The sequence below is a fragment of the Gavialis gangeticus genome, unplaced genomic scaffold (assembly GCF_001723915.1).
Source record: "Gavialis gangeticus isolate Ggan-Ray unplaced genomic scaffold, GavGan_comp1, whole genome shotgun sequence".
NCBI lineage: Eukaryota > Metazoa > Chordata > Crocodylia > Gavialidae > Gavialis > Gavialis gangeticus.
In genome coordinates, this window is record NW_017729024.1 from 44,904,329 (window position 1) to 44,913,787 (window position 9,459).

General features: G+C 52.9%; 1 long non-coding RNA gene across 1 annotated transcript; it reads left to right on the forward strand.

Moving 5' to 3' along the window:
• Window positions 1-174: 174 nt before the first annotated feature.
• On the forward strand, window positions 175-8,872 carry LOC109297347. The gene is made up of 3 exons (XR_002097294.1): window positions 175-286; window positions 7,445-7,560; window positions 8,645-8,872. It is a non-coding gene; the product is annotated as an uncharacterized LOC109297347 (long non-coding RNA).
• The last annotated feature ends 587 nt before the right edge of the window (window positions 8,873-9,459 follow it).

Consider the following 9,459-nt stretch of genomic DNA (forward strand, 5'->3'; position numbering starts at 1 on the left):
GATATCCGCGCTCAGCCATGAAGATTTCTTGGACCCTTTTCCTGCCTTGTCCCGCCTTGTCCCTCAGCTGCGGATCGCTGCTGCTGCTGCTGCTGCCGCCACCTCAAGGGTTGGGGGATACCGGGGGCATGTGTGCTCCCTCCGGCGTCCTCAGCCGACTGCAGATTGCAGATACTTTGAAGGATGTTGCAAGGCGTGAGGAGATAAGCTATGTGTGAAAAGATAAGCATATAAGCGCAGGCCTGGCCAGTTTCCCACTCCCACTGCCTAGTCCCTCAGCCAAGAGGTAAGCATTGCAGTATGTAAGGTCATTTTTGAAATTGGGTGCCACTCAATCTACGGAAGTTATAGAAGCGTGTTTCAAGTCCAGTGTGAGGTGCTTTGAGTCCAAAAATGTTAAGTGACCTAGTATCAGGGCCTGGTCCTTAACCAAAACATCAGATATCATGGTAAAATCACAAAAGCTGACAATAGTGAAGTATAGTTTTAGTAACTGATCTGGTGTCCCATTCAGCAACACTTATTCACAAGCAGGGCTGTTAGTGGCACAATACATGTTGTGTTGTTCTGTCTCAGAAAAGTAACCCTCCCTCCCCCAGAGTCAGTAACATTTCAGAGGGGGGAAAAAAATTCCTGGCCTCAGGTGGCAACCACCAAAAGGGCTGAGACATGGCATGACAAAGGGAGAGAAGGGAGAAGCTGCTTGCTTGTAGCATCTGAGTGGCTTCACTGATGCTGCCCATGGGGCCAAGGTGGGGGAACCGAGGGGCCTGCAGAGGTAAATGGGGGGAGGGCCTTATATGGAACCTTCCCCTGGTGTTGCTATGGCAACAGTCGTATCATTGCTCCGGCGCCCTGGGATTCCCTTCAGTTGCTGTCAGAGGCTCCATCAGTGCAGATGGCTGCTCCTCATCCTTGCAGACACATGGGTAAGTGGGACCTGGGGAAAGCTGCCTCCTTTCCTTCCCTGAGCTGTGGTGAGCAAAGTCCATGTAGACGAAATGGATCACAACCCTGGGCTGGATTTCATGGTATTTCGACTCATCTCCCCAACTCCAGGAACTTGGGGTGTAGGGGGCCTGATCATGGTGGTCTTCATCACGGCAAACTTGACTTCTTCCCTTTTGATACAGGCAGACATGAAGCACAATCTATGCTATCTGAGATGTAATATCATTTTCAAGGGGTCCTTGTTATCTCGAGGAAACAGTAGGGGAGCCCTCCTGTGCCTCCTTGACATCACCTGGGCAATGGCCACAACCTGGCACTAAAACCTTGCTGAGTGACAGGGGGTACACATCCAAGGTTGCCCAAGAAAAGCCTCAGTCTCCCTTACTTTCTCAACCTCAGGCTCAACAGAGTCAATCGAGTTTTTCTTCCATCTTGTCCCCAGAGGTGTAAGCCAGATCTGATCCCAACCCCCAGATTAATCTAAAGAGCTGATACTTTCAGTGGTAGACGTGGCCAGTGCTGGGCCCTGGGCAGTAGGAGCGCACAGGATGGGAGCAGTGGCAAAGGCTCACAGCTTCTGAGTCAAAAACTCAAAACCTTTGTTTCTGGCCACTGACATGTGTTGAGTGGCCATTTAAATACTGCTATTGGACACAAAGAAAGGTGGTGACATTCTCCCACCAACAACAAATGTCCAGCGGCTCCTCCTCGTCCATGCACCACCCCTGCTCTGTCCTCCTCACTACTGGAGCCAGATTGGGAGCCACTGTAGGGAAGGTGCAGGGTGTGACCATGGGGCAGAAATGGGAATAATGGGTGAGAGGGTGAGGCACTTGCCCAGCTCCATTACAGTGACCCCAGTTTGGCAACACTTTTGGGGTTCATACCTATTTCACCTACCATCATTACATTACTGACTTCCATGCTCATATGGGGGTCAAATTGTGCCAGAGCTCCTGCAAGTTGGGGAAATCAAAGGCATATTTTGTCTCTCTTAGCAATTGGTTGGAGGTTGACCGGACCATGACCCAGGAGTGCCCAACCCTGAGCAGGATTTGGGTTGGACAACTTGTCAGTTGACAATCAGGTAGTTAGATGCAGCACCCCAGGGACAGGTAGGGCATTCTCCAGGAGCTGAGTGAGGCCTTTCTTCTCATTACAAGCTCTTGGCTGACAATTGCCAAACCCCAGAGGAATCACTCTGGCCCTGCAAAGGATCCTAGGTGAGGAGGGAGCAGCAAACCAATGTTTTTTCCAGCAGTGTGTGCTGGATTCAGGAGCTGGGCCTCCTATGGAGAAAACATGTGGATTAGGAGATGATAAGAAATGCTTGTGGTTTAACTTTGCTTGTCTATTCTATTCCCAGTGTAGACCATCTGTCCCTGACATGGCCCTTCCCGCTGGGTGAATGCTGACTTCCAGTTGTTTCCTGATCCAGGTTCCCCTTGCCAACCAGGATAGATAGGTGCAACCCACCAGCACTCTAGTCACTGGCAACTGGAATCCTTACTGGGAAGATTTCTGTATCTTTTTAATATTGGCATAGACTGTGCCTTGAGGAAGGTCTTTGAAGGATGAATGAGGAATAAAGAGGGAGCAACAGGGAGAGAGATAATAGCAAGGAAGGGAAACGTCCCCATTTGTGCTGACAATATCCGACAGTGGCAAAAAATCATAGAAACAGCAGGGACAATGAGTTAGGGGGGAGGGAAGTAATTGGGAATCACAAAGTGAAGTACTTGCAAATCATGGGAATTGTGTGTTATGTATCAGGCCGAGGTGCCATGTTCCAAAATACCCCATTCATATGATCTGGGAATGTCCTTTCAAGAAGACCTTTTGGGAGACCCACAAGAGCTGCATCAAGATCCAGTGTCTCCTTAATAGGAAAGAAATCAATAGCAGTTGCCCCTGTTTGGAAGCTAAGATCTTGACTTCAGGTTGTTCAGTCTGACCACCTGTGGCCAGCAGGGAACATGCAGGCCTCAAAAGCTGTGGTGAGGCACCATCAGGGCATCATCACTGCCTTGTTTCTGTATTTGCCTTGTGTCTTCAAAGGAGCACTGTAAAAGTGGTATAGATGTGCTGTTAGAGTCCCTGCTTCCCTTTCTCTCCCTCTCTTCCTTCTGCCCTGCCCTTCCACCTGCCTCCTGCTCTCCTGGAGAAAGAGAAAAGAGCTGTCCCTGAAGAGCTGGACAGTGACACAACATCTGAGTCAGAACAAACTGCGGGGTTACTGTGTGCATTGTACTCTTTTCTTCCTAAAGCTAGGAAGAGAGGTTGGTCCTTTAGAGAGGTGAAAACTGTTGATCTTTTTTCTTGATCAAAGGGCTCCTGCTTGGGTATTAAAGAACTAGTCTGACTCTGTTGCTTTTCCCCAGACTTTCAGATGAGCACTTAGGGAACTTGTGAGAAGTCATTTTTTTCCAACCAGAGAAATTGTTTCTGACTAACGACTTTTAACATATCAATGGGAATCATGGGCTTAGGCCCATCAATTAATGATAAGTCCCCTTTGGTAATGGAGGCTACTAATGACATGATATTGATTCCTTGGGACAAATAATATTGAAAATGAGGATGGGAGTGAAAGTCAAAGATTAATAACTACTGTGCCAAGGAAGGGCACCAAGCAAGTCCAAGGTGCCAAGGGACACTGCCCAGTGATAGTCTGCCCAGAGATGGGATCAGACTAGGGACAAGAAAGTTGCTTTGCAGTCCCTGGAGGCCCTCCCAGCCAGAACCTCCTTCCTGGTGAGGTATATTGCTAGGTTGGCTAGAGCCAGGAGACAGTTGACCAGGAGGTCCTGGGACTTGGTGGAGCCACAGATGGGAAGTGCAAAAATAAACAGGTGAGGAGAGAAGAGCAGCCAGAAACTTGGCAGGAGGAGTCAGTGAAGGAGCTGCAGCCTGGCACAGTGCAGGTAGGCATGCACCAGGGTCTTTCTCTACTCAGAATGGGCAGGTGTTGGGGCTGTCTGTGAACTGTGCCAGATACATGCCCATAGCAATGGCTCCATGGAGGAGCCACCAGCTAAGGTCCCCAGTGGCTCATGGGTTTAAGATGGAATACAGACCTATCCACTGGGGACCCTTGTTGTTGCCAAGGATGTCCCACCACTTGGTGTCTGGGCAGGACACTTGGATGGGTTGGTGGAGGATGTGGACCATGAGCGTGTAGAGCTGGGCTCAATTGACAATTTGGAAATGGGCCAACTTGGTATCCCCCAGCTTGCTAAAATGGTGGGGTGGGAGTGCCATGGGTCCTTCCAGGGAAGGGGGCCCACAATGAGCTCTGGGGGCTGGGGATACCGGACAGTGGGGGCTGCCCTCGCACAGGTTCCCAACTAACAGGAGACTACCCAAAATAATGCCTCCTCCAATTCTTATGCACAATGCTTATCCTAGACCAAACATGCAACAGACAAGCTATGTGCTACAACACAACAGGAGAAATGCTGTCCCAGAAAACTCAAAAAATAGTTCAATCACTACTACACATCAGCTTCCAATCAGGACTTTAAACATAGCTTCATATATAAGCAATTCATATTGGGTTATTATAAAAACTAAGAGTCAACACGGCGGAGACTTAGTTCCAGGTTACTCTCTTCTCAAACCAAGCAAATAATTCCTAACCAACCTTGTTAGTGATGAGGTATACAGCTTCCTACTTGTCTGTGAGCAGCAATTCATAAACTTCTGGAAGGTATTAGGTTTTCTAATGATTTTGCTGTATAATGGTCCTCAGCAGCTTTGGGACTGTTGCTCCCTGGCAACCCCTTCATTGCAGGCATTTAAGTAATGAAACTGGTTAGTCTGTAAGATAGTCTAAAGTTGGTGAGCCTGGAAGTCAGGTTGGCTGGGTCTTGTTGCTCCTAGTGCCTGTGAATACTCTAAGGAAGAGAGGAAGGTGTTCTACCAGGGAAGGTGAGGAGCACAGGCTCCGGGGCCATCTGCCCAGCAGCACTCCATCCCCTAGAGCAAGTGAGTGGCATGTAGTGTGTCCCTATGCTGGCAAAGGCAGAACTGAGGGGAAATCCCAACCCAGGGGTGGGTAGTTATTTTGGCCAGAGCCCACTTATGAAGTTTTGGTGAGCTGTCATGGGCTTGGTCAGCACTTCCCTCCCAAATAGCTCACCAAAACTCCCTAAGTGGCCCCTGTGTGCAGCCAAGCAGCTGGGATAGGGCTGCGGGCCAGCAGGGAGCCGCATCTGGGAACTGGATGTATGGGCTATGCCATGGCCGGGACTGGGATCGGGATTGAAGGGCGGTGACAGCGAGGAGCCAGGGCCTAGGGCAGAGCTGTAATTCACTCCCTGCATGTGATACCAGGGGCAGGGACATGTGGGGACCAGATCGTGGCTCTGCCCTGGGCGCCAGCCCCAAGCTGTCACTACCCCACAATCCCAGGGTCTCCATGGAGACCAGCTGGGACCCACATGGGCAGGGCATCTGACTGGGTACCTGGGATGGGACTGTGGGCTAGTGGGGAGCAGCATCCAAGAATGGGACAGGCAGCCACGGTCAGGGCCTGGGCTGGGATTGGGATCATGGGACGGTGACAGTGCAGGGCTGGGGCCTGGGGCAGAGCTTCAATCTGGTCCCTATATGTGTCTTCATGGGCAGGGACAAGCAGGGAGCAGATGGTGGCTTGGCCCCAGCCCCATACTGTCACCACTCAGTGATCCCAGGGTCTCTGTGGAGACTAGGTGGGACCTGTATGGGCAGGTCCTGTGGCCAGGGGGATGGGATGGGGTCACAGAGGGGGAGCAGCATCCCGGAGTGGGATGGGTGGGCAGGGCTGGGGACTGGGATCGGGATTGAGATCAGGATCAGGACAGTGACAGTGCAGGGCCAGGGCCTGGGGCAGAGCTGCAGTCTACTCCTTGCACACCTCTACCCCTGGGACTGGCACCCATTGCGGGGATGCGCAGGGATCAGATTGCAGCTCTGCCCAGGGCTCGGCCCAATGGTGTCACCACCCCATGATCCCAATCCTGATCCCCAGCCGTACCTGCCCCACTCCCAGATGCTACTCCTTGTCCACAGTCCCATGCTATCCACCCAGCCACATACCCTGCCCATATGGGTCCCAGCTAGTCTCTACAGTCTCCCTACTCAGCCCAGTGCCCCTGGGCAGTGGGACCAGGTTTGGCAGTGGTAGCCAGAAGGAACCACCATGGCCCAGGGGCAGTGAGACTGACTGCATGCGCCATGGCCCAAACTGCCCCTTGCGCCTGGGCAGGGCCAAGGGACCCACTGCAGGCCAGACAAAATGGCTTGGCATTTTGCCCACCCCTGTCCTAACGGTGTAACCCCTACCTTCTTTTCAGCAGTGATGTCCTCCCCATTGAGAGGATCTTTGGCCTATTTGAGGCCCTGGCCCCACCTCCAGGCTAGCTGGAGTGCCAGATAGCTCCATCAAGCCCTAGCCTGCCCCTCGTGGTGGGCTCAAGAGCCCTCCAGCCTTTTAGCCCTGGCCCCCTTACATTGACCAGTTCAGGGGACAAAAGTGTGAGACAACTTGCACACACAGCCCCTGGGTGTTTTCCCAAGTCATCCCCATGGCATCCAAAACCCATCCTTTTCTCCTCAGGCTGAACAGGTCCCTGGCAATCCAGGCTGACAAGCTGCTCAGCACCTCTAGCTCGCATGGCAGTTCCTGAGCACAGGCATAGAAGACTTCCCTGGGGCTGTCCAGACTCAGCCAGATGGGGAGAGCAGGGAGTGCTGGGAGGAAGTTGATTGTTCAGGCTCACAAGAGGCCTTTACACTACCCTCCAAGCTTGAGACCCCCCCTGGCATCACCACTCCTGCCACAGCAATGAGGAACTGGGGTAGATGCCTATATCTGAAATGAAGGGGAGTCACTCAGCTGGGGTGGGGGAGGCAAAGAGGTAGTGAGGGAGAGAGGCTGCTCCCAACCCAGGCTCATGACTTCTCACATTTGGCCTCAGGATGGACAGGCTGAGGAGGGTCATTAGGAGGCAGATGGCAGTGGTGACCCCAGGATGGGGAGATGGCAATGCAAAGCCTGTGCTGGGAGCTGCCTGACCCTGAGAGTATCAATAACACAGCAAGAGAGGAGGTGGAAGTGCCCCACCTTCTGGTACTGGACAGTTCCCAGTGGATCAGGATGTCACCTGGGCAGGCCAGACCCAGAACAGGAAGGGAGCCAGGCCCAGCACCAGGGTGGAGGCAGCACCTGGCACACTGCAGGGGGAAGACCCAGCATCAGGGCCTTGTGGAGGGGGGTGGGAAGGGAAGCCATCATCACTTGGAGTCTGTACCCCCACCCCACCCCCAGGTCCTTTCTCCTGTCAGCTGTGGGGGCCCTGAGGTGGATGAAGGTGGGGATGTTGGTGAAGAGGGTCCATTGTGTGACCATCTCAGCTCTAGGACCCTTTCATGGGAGAAAGGCATAGGGAAACACCTCTCCCCTCTGCACACCTCTCCCTCCTCCCAGTAGCCTCTTCTCTCCCTCTTGCAGTGACCCCCAGGGAGCTGGCCCAGGAAGTGGATGAAGAGGAGGAAGAGGTGAACAAGATGGTCTCAGAAGAAGCTGCCCTTTGGGCCATCACAGAACACCTGCAAGGCAAGGAAAAAGTACAACCGCTGTCTAGCTGAGCAGCAGCCAAAACATCCTGAACCTCCCCAAGTCCAGCCCCTGGGAATGGAGCTGATTACCCTGAGTAACCCACAACCCCCTGTTGGTGAAAGTAATCCTTCATCCCTGTGATCTGGGACCCCCAGACTGATGTAGGTGTCCCACAGACTCCAGGGTTCCACCTTCCCAATAGACTCTGGCCCCGACACTCACACTCCTGCAGGAGAAAAAGTATGTTGGAAAGGGGGGAATTCAGGATGGCCTGAGCCCCTTGTCATTTTGCAAGGGAAAGGGAAGTCCATGACTAATACACCATTTTTCTCCACAACCTCCCTCCTGGTGTGTGCAAAAGGAGCACACCAACATCCTGTGCACCATCCCCACAATGTGCTAAGCCATGCTGGAGAGGGGAGAGGACACCCTGGAGAGTATCACGGCAAGTGAGAGCTGGTGCTGGCCACTGTGGGTACAGAGGGAACAAGAGGAGGATGGGTCTCCTCATGCTGTTTTGGGAGGAGGTGGGTGAGGCAGGAGCAGACATAGATGGGGAGGCATTCCTGGCAAGGAATTGGGAGATGGGACCCAGCTGTGTGGAGGGATTGTTCTGGCTGTGCCTGGCACAATGTGTGCTTTCCCACAAGGAAGAGCCTCTGTGCCCAGTGGGGCACTAATCTCATACTCTCCTTTGGGTCTCTCTGTTTCTGATGGAGACATGCCTGTTGGCATGACATACCTCTGCCTCCGCATCTTGGCTGCTGTCTGCAGACACAGACACTATGACCCGGTTCTGTCACTTCAGGGCTGAGAACATGACCCTGCTTCCAGCTTATGGGTGTCACCCTCCAAGGATTTGCACATCCTCAACAGAGGAGATGTGGCTTGGAGGGAAGTAGAATGGGGAGAAGGGCCCCATAGAGAGAGGTCCCTGCTCCAACCTTGGCAATGCCCCACCTGGCAACTTCAGCTGGATCCTTCCATTTTCATTTCCAACAACTGGGGCTGATTTCCTGGCATGTACTGCCCACATCACATAAAACTGGGCATAAAAACCTCAGTCTAAGACAAGTTCTTCTCTTCTGACAGCAAACTCAAGCCAGATCTGGAGCCCCACTTGGAATCTCACCTCGTCTAGACTGCCCTCAAGATTACCTTTCAGATGGGCAGTGGGAGCCACAGGAGCCACTAGATGGATGTAAATCCTCCTCCTTCTCTTCCTTGTAGCCTTCAGTCACAGGAGTGACACTGGCCCCTGCTCCCTGGAACAGCTCAAGGAGCAGAGATCAGGCTGGGGGTAGTCAGAGGTGGGAACAAGCCAGGGTAAAGACATGTGCAGGGAACTCTCCTCCTAGCTCCCACGCTCTGTGCTCTTGTGTCTGGACTCTGTCTTGAGGTCCAGCTGACATCTGCCACAGCTCGACTCTCCCATGTTCTGCTGTGCAGAGAGGGGTGAAGGCCTTGGATCGAGGAGCCAGTGGTCAGCAATTGATCAGGCCAAGAAGTGTGTCTGGGGTCTCACCCAGGCTCCCTGTAACAACCTGCAGTCACCCCATGGCAGGTGTAGCCCCACTTACCCTGACATTAACCCTAAGTTCTCTCCCCTTGCAGGAAGCTTAGAAACAATACACCTCATCCTTGGACAGGACCCTGAAGTGCCTGCTGGAGCCAGCCCCAAGGTTAGGGAGACTCCAGTACCTGTTTGAGGTGAGCACAGTGTAGAGAGGCTGGGTTCAGGAGTTCTCTCTCCTTCCAGATGTGTTGTTCATGACTCTGACCTTGGCATAGGATGGACTCAGGCCTGGGACAGAACAAGGCGGCATCCTAAAGGCAAGACCAGGTTGTCACCACTCCTGATTCACGTTGACCAGTGAGGCAGAGGTTCCAGTCTGAGCAGAGTCTCG